The sequence below is a fragment of the Falco punctatus genome (assembly GCF_963210335.1).
Source record: "Falco punctatus genome assembly, chromosome: 4".
Classification (NCBI taxonomy): Eukaryota; Metazoa; Chordata; class Aves; order Falconiformes; family Falconidae; genus Falco; species Falco punctatus.
The window spans coordinates 82,998,611-83,011,789 of NC_137583.1; the positions used below are offsets into that span (position 1 = coordinate 82,998,611).

A 13,179-nucleotide genomic window follows, 5' to 3' on the forward strand; every position below is an offset into this window, starting at 1 on the left:
CACATTTAATTACTGATTCAGATTCTTAGGGATGTTTTATGGACTGTCATGGCTTTGTATGTAAAATAACTCATCTCAAAATGTACGTAAGGAGCAGGACTTGGAGGTGAAACCTCACTCAGAGATTTTCAAAAGCCTAGTCCCACAGCTAGCTATTGGGAACTTGGAGGGACAGAGGCAAATCTTGCAGAGGAGTATGCCATATGTGGCAGTCTTCCAGCAAGGGAAAGCACAGGTGACATGGAAAGCACCTTCCTAATTCTGTTTTCTTTTAATCTGACAGAGGGTATAACTAGAATAATTTTGGGATACCATCAAGACTTTTCAAAGATTTTTGAAAAAATTAGCGAGAGGATGTTTATTCTGGAACAGAGATGGAGAAAGCCCTTCCTGGTATTGCTGCCTAGTCAGAGCATTCACCTCAGCGCTGACAGCAGCAGATCGGGGAGGTGAACACGAGGCAATTGCTCCAATCAGTGTTCTCTCCCCAGTCTGTATGAATTACTATTAATAAAACATGAAATGCCTGCAAGAATAGTATAGCCAAGAGCTTAGTGTCAAGCTGAAGCTTGTTCATTCTCATAAAAAGAGCTGATTTAGAAGAAATGGCATTTTCCAGTAAGAACACACTATAGAAGACCTCTCAGCCAGCTTTGTGTTAAATACAACTCAACCTGTGAAAATGGAATAAGAAGTGATCTTAACAGAAGAATGAAAATCAAAATGTCTCTTTCCAAGGCCAACCTCAGTGGGTATAATTCCATTGATAATATTAAATTTTATATTAGATCTACAAAACTGAACAGTTGCATCCTGTAAAAGAACAGACAAGAAAAACCTTTGGGTTCCCTCAGCTATTGATGTTTTCCTTTGAGCACATCACTTCAACTTTGTCCTTTGTTTTCCTTGTTTTCCTCTCGACTTTCTGCCTATGATTTCTATTTACAGAATAATCTTTTTTTTAATGAGATCTTTGTTACTCCATTTATGCAGTGCTTAATTCAGTCACCCAGATTTCATAACTAGCAACAGAGCTTAAATATGTTTATATATGTATGTCTTAGCAATGCTCTGCCTGGGCAGACACTGTAAGGGTGGGACTTGATTGTATACATTTGCTGCTGCTTGGCCTTAACTAGTAGTTGGCCATTAGCTGTATTCTTTGCCAATGCTGTACCTTTATTTCCTTCTCTAAGTCTTCTTACTATCATCACAGTAAACACTGGTGACTTTGTGATTAAAATCTGACAGAGATACGCAAAGACACGTTGATTCTATCTATGTTAGGAAAAGCCACAGAGAGCACCAAATAACAAGAAAGGAGGACTGACCCATTAAGAACTGAACCCACAGAGATGGCCTGAGCTTGATCATCCTCATAAAACAAAATAAGATGAAGAAGCTGCCTGTTGGCATAAGCACAGGCACAGATGCTTGGCTCACGGGAGAAGGGGCAGCAGAGGGTTGAAGCAGTCTGTGTGGAGACAGGTTATAGTAGGTGTACAGAAAGAAAGCTAAGATTTAAACCTTGGTTTGGTGTGAATCCAACAAAAATGCTTTTGAAAGAGATCTAGAATCCTGTAACATTGATTCTTGCTTTTTTGTCATGTGGGTGCTTTTCAGCTGTCAGGTATTACTTGATTTCCCCCTAGGAGTCAGATTCTATTCTATCAAAACCAGCTAACCTCTTCTATGATTTTTACACAATGCAAAAAGTCATAGTTATGTCAGCTGAACTGCCTTTGCAGAGCTGGGAAACCTACACAGGAGTAAAATCAGCTGGTTTCTTTTTTATTATGCAGTCTTCTTCTGTTGTACTCATGAATTTCAGCCCCAGAAGTGCCAAATCCTAACCTCAGTTATAGCCATTTAATTCACATGAAGTCATTAGTAATAGCCTAACTTTAGAGCCCTGCTCATTTTGTCAGAAAAGCAGTTTCCAGATTTATGATTTACATAATTTTCTTATTTCAATGCCTTCCTTATGGAGGCATCAGATCTGTGGCTCATATTACACTTCAAAAAGGAAGAGTAATGAAAGAATGACTCTGTATCTTCCACTGTCTCTGAAAATGTAAAAAGAGCATGAAGACAGTATAAGACACTTCTTCACAGGCAATTATAAAACATGTGTTTACCAAGTTTGGACTTGCATGCTCTGGGTTACAAAACTTGGTAATGTGCTAAAAATGTGTGGGAGTGTGCCTTTTTTGTCAGCCTCTGTATATGTTTTGGGGGGTGCTAATGGTAAGATGTGCTCAGAAGTGGAGAAACTTCCTCCCACCTACTTGTCTTTACAGTTCTCCAGAGATATGGAGCTGTTGGGGCACCTAAACTCTGTGGAACAAGTGAGTTACTCATTACAGATCTGGCAAGGAATATGTTGGAAATGTGGAGCTTTTGTCCGTGGAGTTGCATGGGACATCCAGATACTAACTGGAGCAGTGCATTTCTTAGTATTCTAAGACAAGAAATCATGTATGTTGGAGGTATTCAAGACATGAATAAAAATTCTTTTTCCTACATGCTGTCAAACTGTGTCTGAACCTAAAAGGCACAAAAATATCAGGCAGTATCTCCATTCCCCCACATTCAGGGGGAGAGATTAGTCACTCTACTGGTCTTAATGCTTACCTGCCACTGAAAAAGGTGAGGCTTGTGACACCAGCACTGCGAGTGCCTCAAGCTGATAGCCATGTCCTCCTGCTCTCCTCACAAGCAACTTCTGAGCTCTAAGTGCACTCCTCAGGGGATTAAATAGAGCTTGAGCTTCCCCTTTCTGCTTTATCAGTTGAAGAGAGAAACCAGAACTAAGCTACCATTGACAGTTTTCTGCAGAGCGTTTGATGTATTGAGGATGGAAAATCTGTTTGGTAAAAGACCACTGGAGTTCAACATTTCTTTTTGGTTCCAGTTTGGAACAAATGCTCCAAAATTTGAAATTCTTCATGTGATGGGGCCAGGGGAAGCCAAACAAATAAAAGATAGCTTCCATTACAATATGCAATATGGGTAATTACCTCTACCTCCTACTTAGGCAAAAAGGTTTTTAGTGTCAAACATTTCATTCTGTAACTATAACACATAAATTTTTATATTTGTCAGGACCCATTTCTGTTTCAGTGAAAGCAGTTATGGTTGGAGTGGTCATACAGGAAGCAGTTGTCTTCTGGTGCCAAATGGCTCCATCAAAGCTTTCTCAATGACTGCTAGTTACATCACTTGGTAGTCTTGGTTTTGCCCTAGGCAGGAGGGAATAGATCGTGGCTCAGCATAACAGAACAACAAAAGGGTGCAAAGACCCTATAAAGTTTCTTCGGAGTCACTACAGCAGTAACAGAAACGAGGGTATACCCTCTGCTCTTCACTCAAATGAACAAACGGGCCTCCCCACCAGAAGAAGAAAGATACAGAGACCCGGTTCCATTCTGCTCAATTTGAAGTGCCATAATTAGAGCTGATCTGCTATAAGAAGGTACATATTCTGAATCTAGTTAAAAATCACATTAGCTTCTTTCTGTGGAAACCAGAAAGGCATTTTATGACATAATATTAAAAATCCTTCTTGGGTCTTCTCTGGGAGTAACAGCAACTATTACTCAAAGGCTCTCTCCAGTCCAAAGAAAGCCTTTTTACTATTTTTATCATCAATTTCTAGAGCTACAGTAAAAACATGAAAAATGCTGATTTTCTAGGATGAACTGGAATGGCTCCTAGAGGATTTAATTGGTGATAACTTATGCTGCAAACAGATGCTTGAAACAGTGTTTATAAATATCCCACTTAATGGAAAAAAAAGTTACAAGTGGTGATAGAAATCTGTCTGGCAAAAAATAATATGCTATCTGCCAGCAAGTACGGATTCCCAGTACAACTGCAATGCAGGTCCAGCTGTGTTAAAAAGCCATATATTAAGAATAATTAAAATATTGTAAATCACCACTCAGAATGGTTTGCTCCAGAGGTAGTCTTCTAAGTCAACTGCTACTGAAGGTTCTTTAAACTTATTTCTTAAAAGCACTGGTTCGCTCCACTAATAAAAGGACAAAGTCAATGCCATCAAAATGTCATCAAAAGAGCACTTTTAGCTGATCCATAAGCAGTCGAATAAGACTTTAGTGGAAAAATCTTAGCTTTCCCACACATTCACGGCTTCTCCAGAAAGTCTGCCTACTATAGTAAGGTTGCACAGTAGTGCTATTGATTTCCTCTGAGGAGTATGCCTCCACAGTAATTTAATTTAATTTCCATATATTTACTTATATTTTTCTCATATACTTATATACACATATGTGTATTTATACATACATATTTCCCAATTAAAGGGAAGCTAGCACTAACTGAAATGTATCTTTAATATCTGTCAGCAGCTGTAACAAGACCAAACTACAAGTAAATACCAAAGGGGGAGGAAAAACTCTCTCATTGCAAGCAGCACTTTTGCAGGACATTTGACACTCAATATTATGCACTATAAACTACAGTCAAACAGAAACAATCAGCTTGATGACATATACCACATCTGGGTCATAGACAGCTTGACAATGTTTTTGCCTTGAGCCATAGCCATGTCAGCTTTAATGTGACATTTAGCATATTTAACTATGAACATATGACACATCTTTAGAAATCCTTATTGTCTAAACAACCTATTTTTACATGCATAATTGCCAACAACAGTAAATAAAATTCAGCGTGAAGTGACATTTTGTAAGACCTTATCAGTTTTGTCCTGTGGCATTAGCCTAGCATATGTTACAGAACACGAGACATGTCCTGGATTGTTTTTCTTTAAATCCTGCATATTGACATTTTCTTTAATATTCAATGCTAATTGTAACAAGGAGTGTAATCTTCTCCTGGAATTGTTCTGTCCTTTCTTTTGCTTTGTATTTTCAAGTCCTTTGGACAGTGAGTTACTGTGTAAAATCCCTATAAGTGACTGCTGTAACTTATGACAAAGAGTAGAGGGACTTGACTTGGTAAGAATCAGTAACTGTGTACAACATCATTGCAGTGTGTAGTGGTAGCTGGACAACACATCTGGTGATGCTTTAATCTCTAACACTCTGAAGTCAACAGTTTGACATAAGGCACCTTTTAAGTTGATTAATTCATCGCATTTAGAGACTCAGCTGGATTCTCTGAAGACAGCAAACATGCTACTTTTTCAGTTCATAGTGACATTGGTGCTAAATTTAGAGCAGAACATGAATATTCCAAGGTATCAAGCTTCACACAATGTTGATAAATGATGTAACTGCTATGTATTTTGTTTTAGCATTCTGGTATTCTTGTTTATTATAAGTCTTCCCTGTTTGTTCAGGATATACTCCTACATAGAAAACCACACTTTCAATATAATTATCTTGCTAAATAATAGTATGAGAATATCAAATCCAGACTCAAATTTCTTGGGAAGATTCAGATCTTGATTCTGATAAAAGTTAAAAAGAAACCTGCTTTTAGCTTGGGTGTTTATCTTTGTGAGATTCTGATAGGAAACTTTAGCCTTGAAACAGCTAATGGATATGAGTGATTCCTCCTCAGCACAGTTCTGTGACTAAAACACCTATGATTTTTTTGTATTTTGTAGAAACCTATTTTTTCCAATTCTATTTGTATACACAGCCCTGACAAGAAAAAATTTCCCATTCTTACATCCTTACAATAAAAAAGAGGAATTTTGTCCAGTTCACCTGCACACACACACATTTATATATATATCTACACACACACACACATACCCTAAAAGCAAAACCCATTAGTTCTTTCCAACTGTATGCGCCAAAATTCAGCTAAATTAACATTCAAAATAAAGAAATCATGAAATTGGATGGGAGATACACTTTGGGTTTGGTTTCTAACTGGAATTTTAGGCACTCGCAGCTCTCAGAACCTTTTAGGATTGGGACACTAGACATGATTTAGCTCTGTGACTGATACTGCATAGCTGAATTACGCTTTTTCAGAAGACTGATCATTTTGACAACGGTCACAAGGGCTGAAAGTACAAATCCATATTTCAACAGACTGTACTGGAATTCAGAACCTGGTGAAAAAAGAAGAGTATGCCCTCCTCAACTTCTCATTCATCTGAAAAGCAAAAAGAAATTCAGGGATCTACTTCTTAATCAAAAACATACTTGTCTATAGGTTGAACTTTGTGTTAATTAAGAAGGTATATGAGGGGGAAATGTATATGTATACTCTAGATAGGGAATTTAATTAGTGACCATCTTTGACAGAGCCGTTACTGCAATGTGCACCTGTCTTTTACTCTAATGCAGACAACACCATTGACAAATGGATAGCATGAACAAACTATCTCTTACCATCCTTGTGGTTAGGATGCCGTGTGCATTGAAAATTGACTGCTACTACACAGTCTTTATTGTTATGAAGACTAAAACTCTTGCCTGTACCTGCGTGATAGAATACCAGAACAGTACACATTACTACAACAGAAGCATTTGATAAAAGTGTTAACATATTCACATCATCAAGATTATCTCTGTCATGGTTTGTGTGGCTTGGAGCTTCTTCATTTTGCTATAAATCCACTGCTTGAAATACCTTAAACACACATGATTTCATACAGAATTATTCATCTGATATCCTGCCAAAACTGCATCTGCTGCTACTGAAACCTATTTTTTCATTCAGTCACAGGAAGCTTTGTAACATTACTTCCCATGTGTAAGTTAAGAGAATTTAGCATCAATGAGCAGCTGATAATCAGTTTGTTTACAGGCTTTATTTGCTCTTTTCTGTTCCTCCTCTTCAGATCAGCAGTGCCTCCCAAGTCCAGCTTCATAAGAAGACAGCAGAAGTTATAACTATTACTTGTTTGCATTTTTAACCTAATATCTGCATTCTGCTTTCTCCTCAGTCTTTTTTATGTAGATCTTTGGAGTAAACTCTATAACCTGCATCTTTCTGGGAAAAAAACCAACCAAACAAAAAACCAAACCAAACCAAAAAACCAAACAGTTCTAGCCTGAGTAGCAGTTCTGGGCTTTTTGAGGGAGCAAAGCTAAAACAGTGCTACAGGGCTGTGGAAGAGGCCAGGCTGGATGATTATGATAGCACATTCTGATCTGGTGGAAAGATTTTTTTGGGTAGAATAAAGAGAAGAAAACAATTCCATTAAGTAACTGTATCTCCTTTGCTACTCTTACACTAGATGACCACATAATGGTGATATACTTCATCATTACAGTCAGGTCAGTACTGTATAAACAGTATTGTTCAGAAAGTACCTGGTACATTTTGCAGTACTGAAGTGATTGTGTTCTGAAGTTTGATTTACTTTTTTGGCTCGTTAATGAAGTACATAGTTAAGTTTTGAATAATACAGAACTAGAAGTTTCTCATGTCTGTAACATGTTTGTGTTGAAAGAAACAAGTATGGAAAATGAGATCTACCTGATCTAACTGAAGCAAAACTAAGCAGACTAATCTTTTTCAGAAGAAGTTAAAAGTTTCCAAACTATCATCTAAACCAGAAGTTTTACAAAGTAATATTTCAGTTTCATGATATATATTACCTATAAATATGATATTTGATATGTGGCTTAATAATAATTATGTGCTGCAAGCAATTATTTTCCATAATAGCTAACAGTAGTAGTCTCATATATTAAATAAGAGTGTATGTGCTCTAAATGATGTCTGTTTTCTTCACTGGGATTTCATGGGTGTAGCTTTGTGAAAGATTTCTATTGCCGAATGGTAAGTTCCGGCTGACATGATAAAATTACAAACTGTTTAAATGTGCTGAAAGACAGACATTGATTAGGGCTTTACAAAGTACCTGCTAAAGCAAGAGAGAGCTCCAGTCATCTGGGGACTTTAAATGTGTATGTTTAACAATATTGGCTGAAGTTGAGACAAATGATTCCTCCAAATATATAGATATTAAAAAACCAAAACACCACCAAAAAAATGAGAGTTGAAAATCTATGACCACATCAAAAGATCATAACTGACAAAGGGACACAGTTTATCAAGGAATCAGAATGGTTCGGGTTGGAAGGCACCTTAAAGACCATCTAATTCTAACTCCCCTGCCATGGGCAGGGACACCTTCCACTTGACCAGGTTGCTCAAAGCCCCACCCAGCCTGGCCTTGGACGCTTCCAGGGATGGGGCATCCACAACTCCTCTGGGCAACCTCTTCCAGTGTCTCACCACTCTCATAATGAAGAATTTCTTCCTTATATCTAAGCTAGGTTTACCTTCTTTCAGTTTAAAGCTGTTGCCCGTTGGCCTATCACTACAGGCCCTTGTAAAAAGTCCCTTTCTTGCTTTCTTGTAGGCCCCTTTTAGGTACTGAAAGGCTGCTAGAAGGTGTCTCTGGAGCCTTCTCTTCTCCAGGTTGAAGAATCCCAACTCTTTCCTCAGCCTGTCTTCACAGGAGAGGTGCTCCAGCCCTCTGATCATCTTCATGGTCCTCCTCTGGACTTGCTCCAACAGTTCCATGTGCTTTTTATGTTGGGGACCCCAGAGCTGAAAGCAGTACTCCAGGTGGGTCCTCATGAGGGCAGAGTAGAGGGGGAGAATCATGTCCCTTGACCTGCTGGTCACACTTCTTTTGATGCAGCCCAGGATATAGTTGGCTTTCTGGGTTACAACCACACATGGCTGGGTTATGTTGAGCTTCTTGTCAACCAACACCTCTAAGTCTTTCTCCTCAGGGCTGCTTTTAATCCATTCTCTGCCCAGCCTGTATTTGTGCTTGGGATTGCCCCGACCTACATGCAGGACCTTGCACTTGGCCTTGTTGAACTTCATGAGGTTTGTATGGGCTCACATCTCAAGCCTGTCAAGGTCCCTCTGGATGGCATCCCTTCCCTCCAGCTTCTGGACTGTGCCATACAGCTTGGTGTCATCAGCAAACTTGCTGAGGGTGCACTTGACCCCACTGTCCATGTCACTGTAAAAGATATTAAATGGCATTGGTTCCAGTATGGACCCCTGAGGAATGCCATTCATCACTGGTCTGCACTTGGATATTGAGTTGTTGACCACATCTCTTTGAGTGTGACCATCCAGCCAATTCCTTATCCATCGAGTGGTCCATCCATCAAATCCACGTCTCTCCAGTTTAGAAACAAGGATTTTGTGTCAGACAGTGTCAAACACTTTGGACAAGTCCAGGTAGATGCTGTCAGTTGCTCCTTCCTTATCCACCAATGCTGTAACTCCATTGTAGAAAGCCATCAAATTTGTCAGGCACGATTTGCCCTTTGTGGCTTCCATGACTCACTTCCTTATTTTCCATGTGCCTTAGCATAGTTTCCAGGAGGATCTGCTCCCTGGTCTTGCTGGACAGAGAGGTGAGACTGACCAGCCAGCCTGTATTTTTCAAAAAGAATAAAGAGGATCCAGGTCTTTTGCAAGAATAACAAGTGATGGATGAAAAGGAGAATCAGAGGGATGTGCTTATATAGCAGAAGAGACATAGTTAGCTGCTGGACCATCTGAGGTCAAAGGAAGTTTATGCGGAATGGAGAAAGAGAGATGTAAACAGACAAGCACTCTCTGATTTGAAAGGGAGCTCCTAGAAGGACAGCGGATGTTTAGGAGCACAGCTAACCACAGGACTGACTAACAACATGGAGCTTGGGATGGGATGTTCCTAGATTACTGTGCGTTCCCTCTGTCAGCACTGGGGCTGCTTCCCTGCTCTACAGGGAATCACAGCCTAATGCAGCAGGAAAAGTTTCAAAGCTGCTATCTAAGGAAAGGAAAATTTGGCTCACTGGTCTTCCCATCCCCACTGCACTGTGCTTCAGTCCCCCGGGTTTACAGTGAGGGTAAAGATGTTTGCATAACAGCATAAATAAAAGGACAGAAATGGTACTTGCTGAGTATCACTGTTACAGTATATAGCAAAATGCCTACAAGCTAGCATTTGGTTTCTTATTGTAGATACGGTTTTCTGTCTTAGCTTACAAGAACATTTGAGGATTTTTATACACCCTTTATTTCCTACTTCTTGACTAATAACAGAACTTAAACTTATACTTTAAACTTATCTATACTTCAATTATGAATGGGTCAGGTATGTTCCTTAATTTCCTTTGTCCTTCTAGGACTTGTTTTAATTTTCCTCAAAACATTTGTTTTTCCATCTGTAACTTTATCTTCAAGAAAGAAGCAATGAAGCAATTTGCTTGCTAAAGTTAACTGTCTTTGTTACATCATGTCTGCATGTTCTATGTCTCTTCCCATGATTATATTAATCCATTTTAAACTGTTGATCTTATCAAGCTAAAACAAACTAACATAAACAGTCGAACAACAGATTTCAAATGTGGGATTAATTTAATGTAAATTTCAGTTTTTTTGTGTTTTGTCACTATTCCTTAGCCTTAGGTTGTTGGATTTAAATTTGGAGATCATTCTGTACAAGTATCTTCTTTACATCTCAGTCCTTTAGAAGAGGACTGATATGTTGTTTGATTATTTATCCAGTTAAAAATGGAGTTAGGTTAATATTTTTTATTTCAATAACAGGTTTTCTTTTCATTGAATACTAAGAGGTACTGAATAATATTTTTTTTTTAACAGAAGCACTGAAAAATACCATGTTTCCAGTAAGACCTGGTAAAAACACATTTTATGGGATAGAATGGTTTTAATGGAAATATTCTCAAGGGAAAGCACTACCCTGAGTAGTTTTAATAATGAAACAGTTTTGTCAAAATAGGGACTTGGACCATTTTTATTTTATTTAAGTTGTTGCAGTTGTAAGTATGTGTAAAGTGACTATCAGCATACTTTGCTATTTTCTTGCTGTAGTAGGTTTTTTCAGTGACAATCACATTTTGTTGCAACATGTCCACAGCTTCTCATTTTTATGATAGGCATCATGGAGAATACTCCCATGAAGTCAATTTCTGGTTAAAAAGGCAAAAGAAATACCTTTCAACATACCTACCACGTATTAGTCATTGAAATGTATAAAACTGTGTAAGCCCACACTCTTCCAGTAATAAAGAATGAGGAAATTAAAGGGATTTTTAAAAAAATCCCAAATCTTAGTATAAGAAAACATCCATGTTTTAGTTAGATTCCTGTAATCTCCCCACAACTTCCTTTGCTGAAAATCATGCTGCAAGTTTTCTTAATCTCCAACTGCTCTGTCACTATGTCACATTGCCTCTGAGGACCATCTCACTGACTTGCTGGCTTTTACCATGTGAAGCTCTTTTCTGTACTTGTTTGGCTTTCAGAAAAGTCTGGTTGCCCTGTTTTCCTACTTTCCTATCTTTTTGTCATCTTTCTTCCACAGCAAACAAAATATTGTAACCTGTCAAGGGTAAGCCAGAGCAAATAAATTAATTAACAAGTCAGCATTAATAAATTGCCCCAGGCTGGCTTCAAACACACACTGCAGTGTGCCTGAAGACTGCAGTGGGCAAGAGGGGCGATGATGCCAGCTCAGAGCCCTGCTCCAGGGATGCTTCTGGCTTCACCCCCTAACATACAGCTCAGTGCCACTAGCCCAAACCTCCCAGACTGAGCCACCCAAGAGATGCTGCTGCTCCTGAGATTCGGGGAGCTCATGCACATAGGAGAGCAGAAGCTATGCTTTGCTGCTGGTATGCAGAGGAATGAAGCTGGGTTAATTAGCATTGATAATATACAGCTGTGGGTTGGCTTCAGGGGCGGTGGGTTGGCTGATGTAGATAAGGTGCAGCTGTGGCTGGTTCTATTAAGTTATTGAGAGCCAATGAAGAGAGAGCAGCTGAGGAAGAAGTGAAAGAAGAGAGAGTGGGTCCTGGATGAGGTGAGATGTGGAGAAGGCAGCAGAGGGACTGGCATGAAGTGTGTTAGTATGAGATGGTAATAAAAGACCTTCTTGCAGCTTGATGGTTTGGAGAGTGCTTCGGCACTGGTACAGGCAAACTTCCCACAAGAGAAGCTGTTTGAAAAATAAATATTTTTAAAGCAATATAAATTCAATAGAAATGGAAAGCCTTATTCAGACTGATGCAATCTTCCTCATTACGTGAGAGTTTGCCCTGCCTATCTTGGGATGTTATTTGGTCTGTTTTGTCCTTCAGTATAACCTGGTATCTGTGGAAATAATAGAGAAATCAGACAATAGTCAGTGTTCAAAGAAATACATACACTTATACAAATGTATATGTACATTTTTTATGCCTAGAACTACAAAACTGTGGCATATTTCATGTATTTACAATCAGACTGGAGTTATTTTCTCTGTTCTCTGATATTTCTTACCTTTACATTACTTAAAAGGAAAATAATTGCAGTTCTGTGTATTTTAAATCCCCCTATCACCTTTGTTTGCGTTCATATGATGTAGCCATCCATAATTCTAGTTGATAATTCAGCCTATTTAACCTTTTGTTTCAGTTTGATAACTTTACATTATGGGAACAACATCAAGGAAATTAAGTAATTTTATTATTTCATTTGTATAACTGAATTTGTCTGAACTATAGCTGAACCAGTATCCGAACCTGAGTACAGAGGACTTATCTATGCTTGCAGGTTTAGCATAAGCAGGAATACTTTTTTCGATCATAGGTTAAATTTATACCAAGGCTACTGGGTAGAGATGATGGTAATAAAAGAAAAGATCATGGAAACTTGGGGCATCTGCTGCCCAGAGGATGATGGGTGAAGTAGTACAGGGGAGTGAGGGTACAGGTCAGTGCTGAGAGGAAGCACTGGGCACTGCTTGCTCGAAGGGATATGAAACAGACCTTCCTGAAGGGATAAACCCTCCTGCACATCTCCAGGCTATGTGTCTGCCTCACTTAGGGTCCGATGAGCAAGTGTAGGACAGGACTGCAGCTTTTCTAGTGATGGCCCTACAAAGGGTGGGAGTCAGGGCGTGCGAGCGGGGGATGTGTATTGGATGAGGGCAAGGCTGGCAGATTAGCTTTGATGCCAACACCAGCTGGAGCTCTGTGCTCAGACCAAGCAGTGTGCTGTGGCCACTGCTATTTGCCATCTTGAGGGCAGACTTTGGCCTTTTGAGGAGACTGGTTGGCAGAGTCCCTTGGGAGGCAGTCCTGAAGGGCAAAGGAGTCCAGGAAGGCTGGACAGTCTTCAAAAAGGAAATCTTCAAGGCACAGGAACAGGCTGTCCCATGTGACAAAAGATAAGCTGCTGGGGAAGAAGAGCTGCTGGTTG

General features: G+C 39.3%; 1 protein-coding gene across 2 annotated transcripts in view; it reads left to right on the forward strand.

Moving 5' to 3' along the window:
* Positions 1-13,179, forward strand: part of LOC308062352 (uncharacterized protein) — a gene marked incomplete at both ends in the record, with an annotated part of 85,072 nt that overhangs the window by 17,417 nt on the left and 54,476 nt on the right. Inside the window, one exon of one of the 2 annotated variants that reach the window (XM_080383719.1) lies at positions 3,103-3,225. The exons of the other annotated variant lie outside the window; for it this stretch is intronic. Of the gene's footprint in view, positions 1-3,102; positions 3,226-13,179 lie in introns of those variants that run through there. 2 annotated transcript variants of the gene reach the window in all.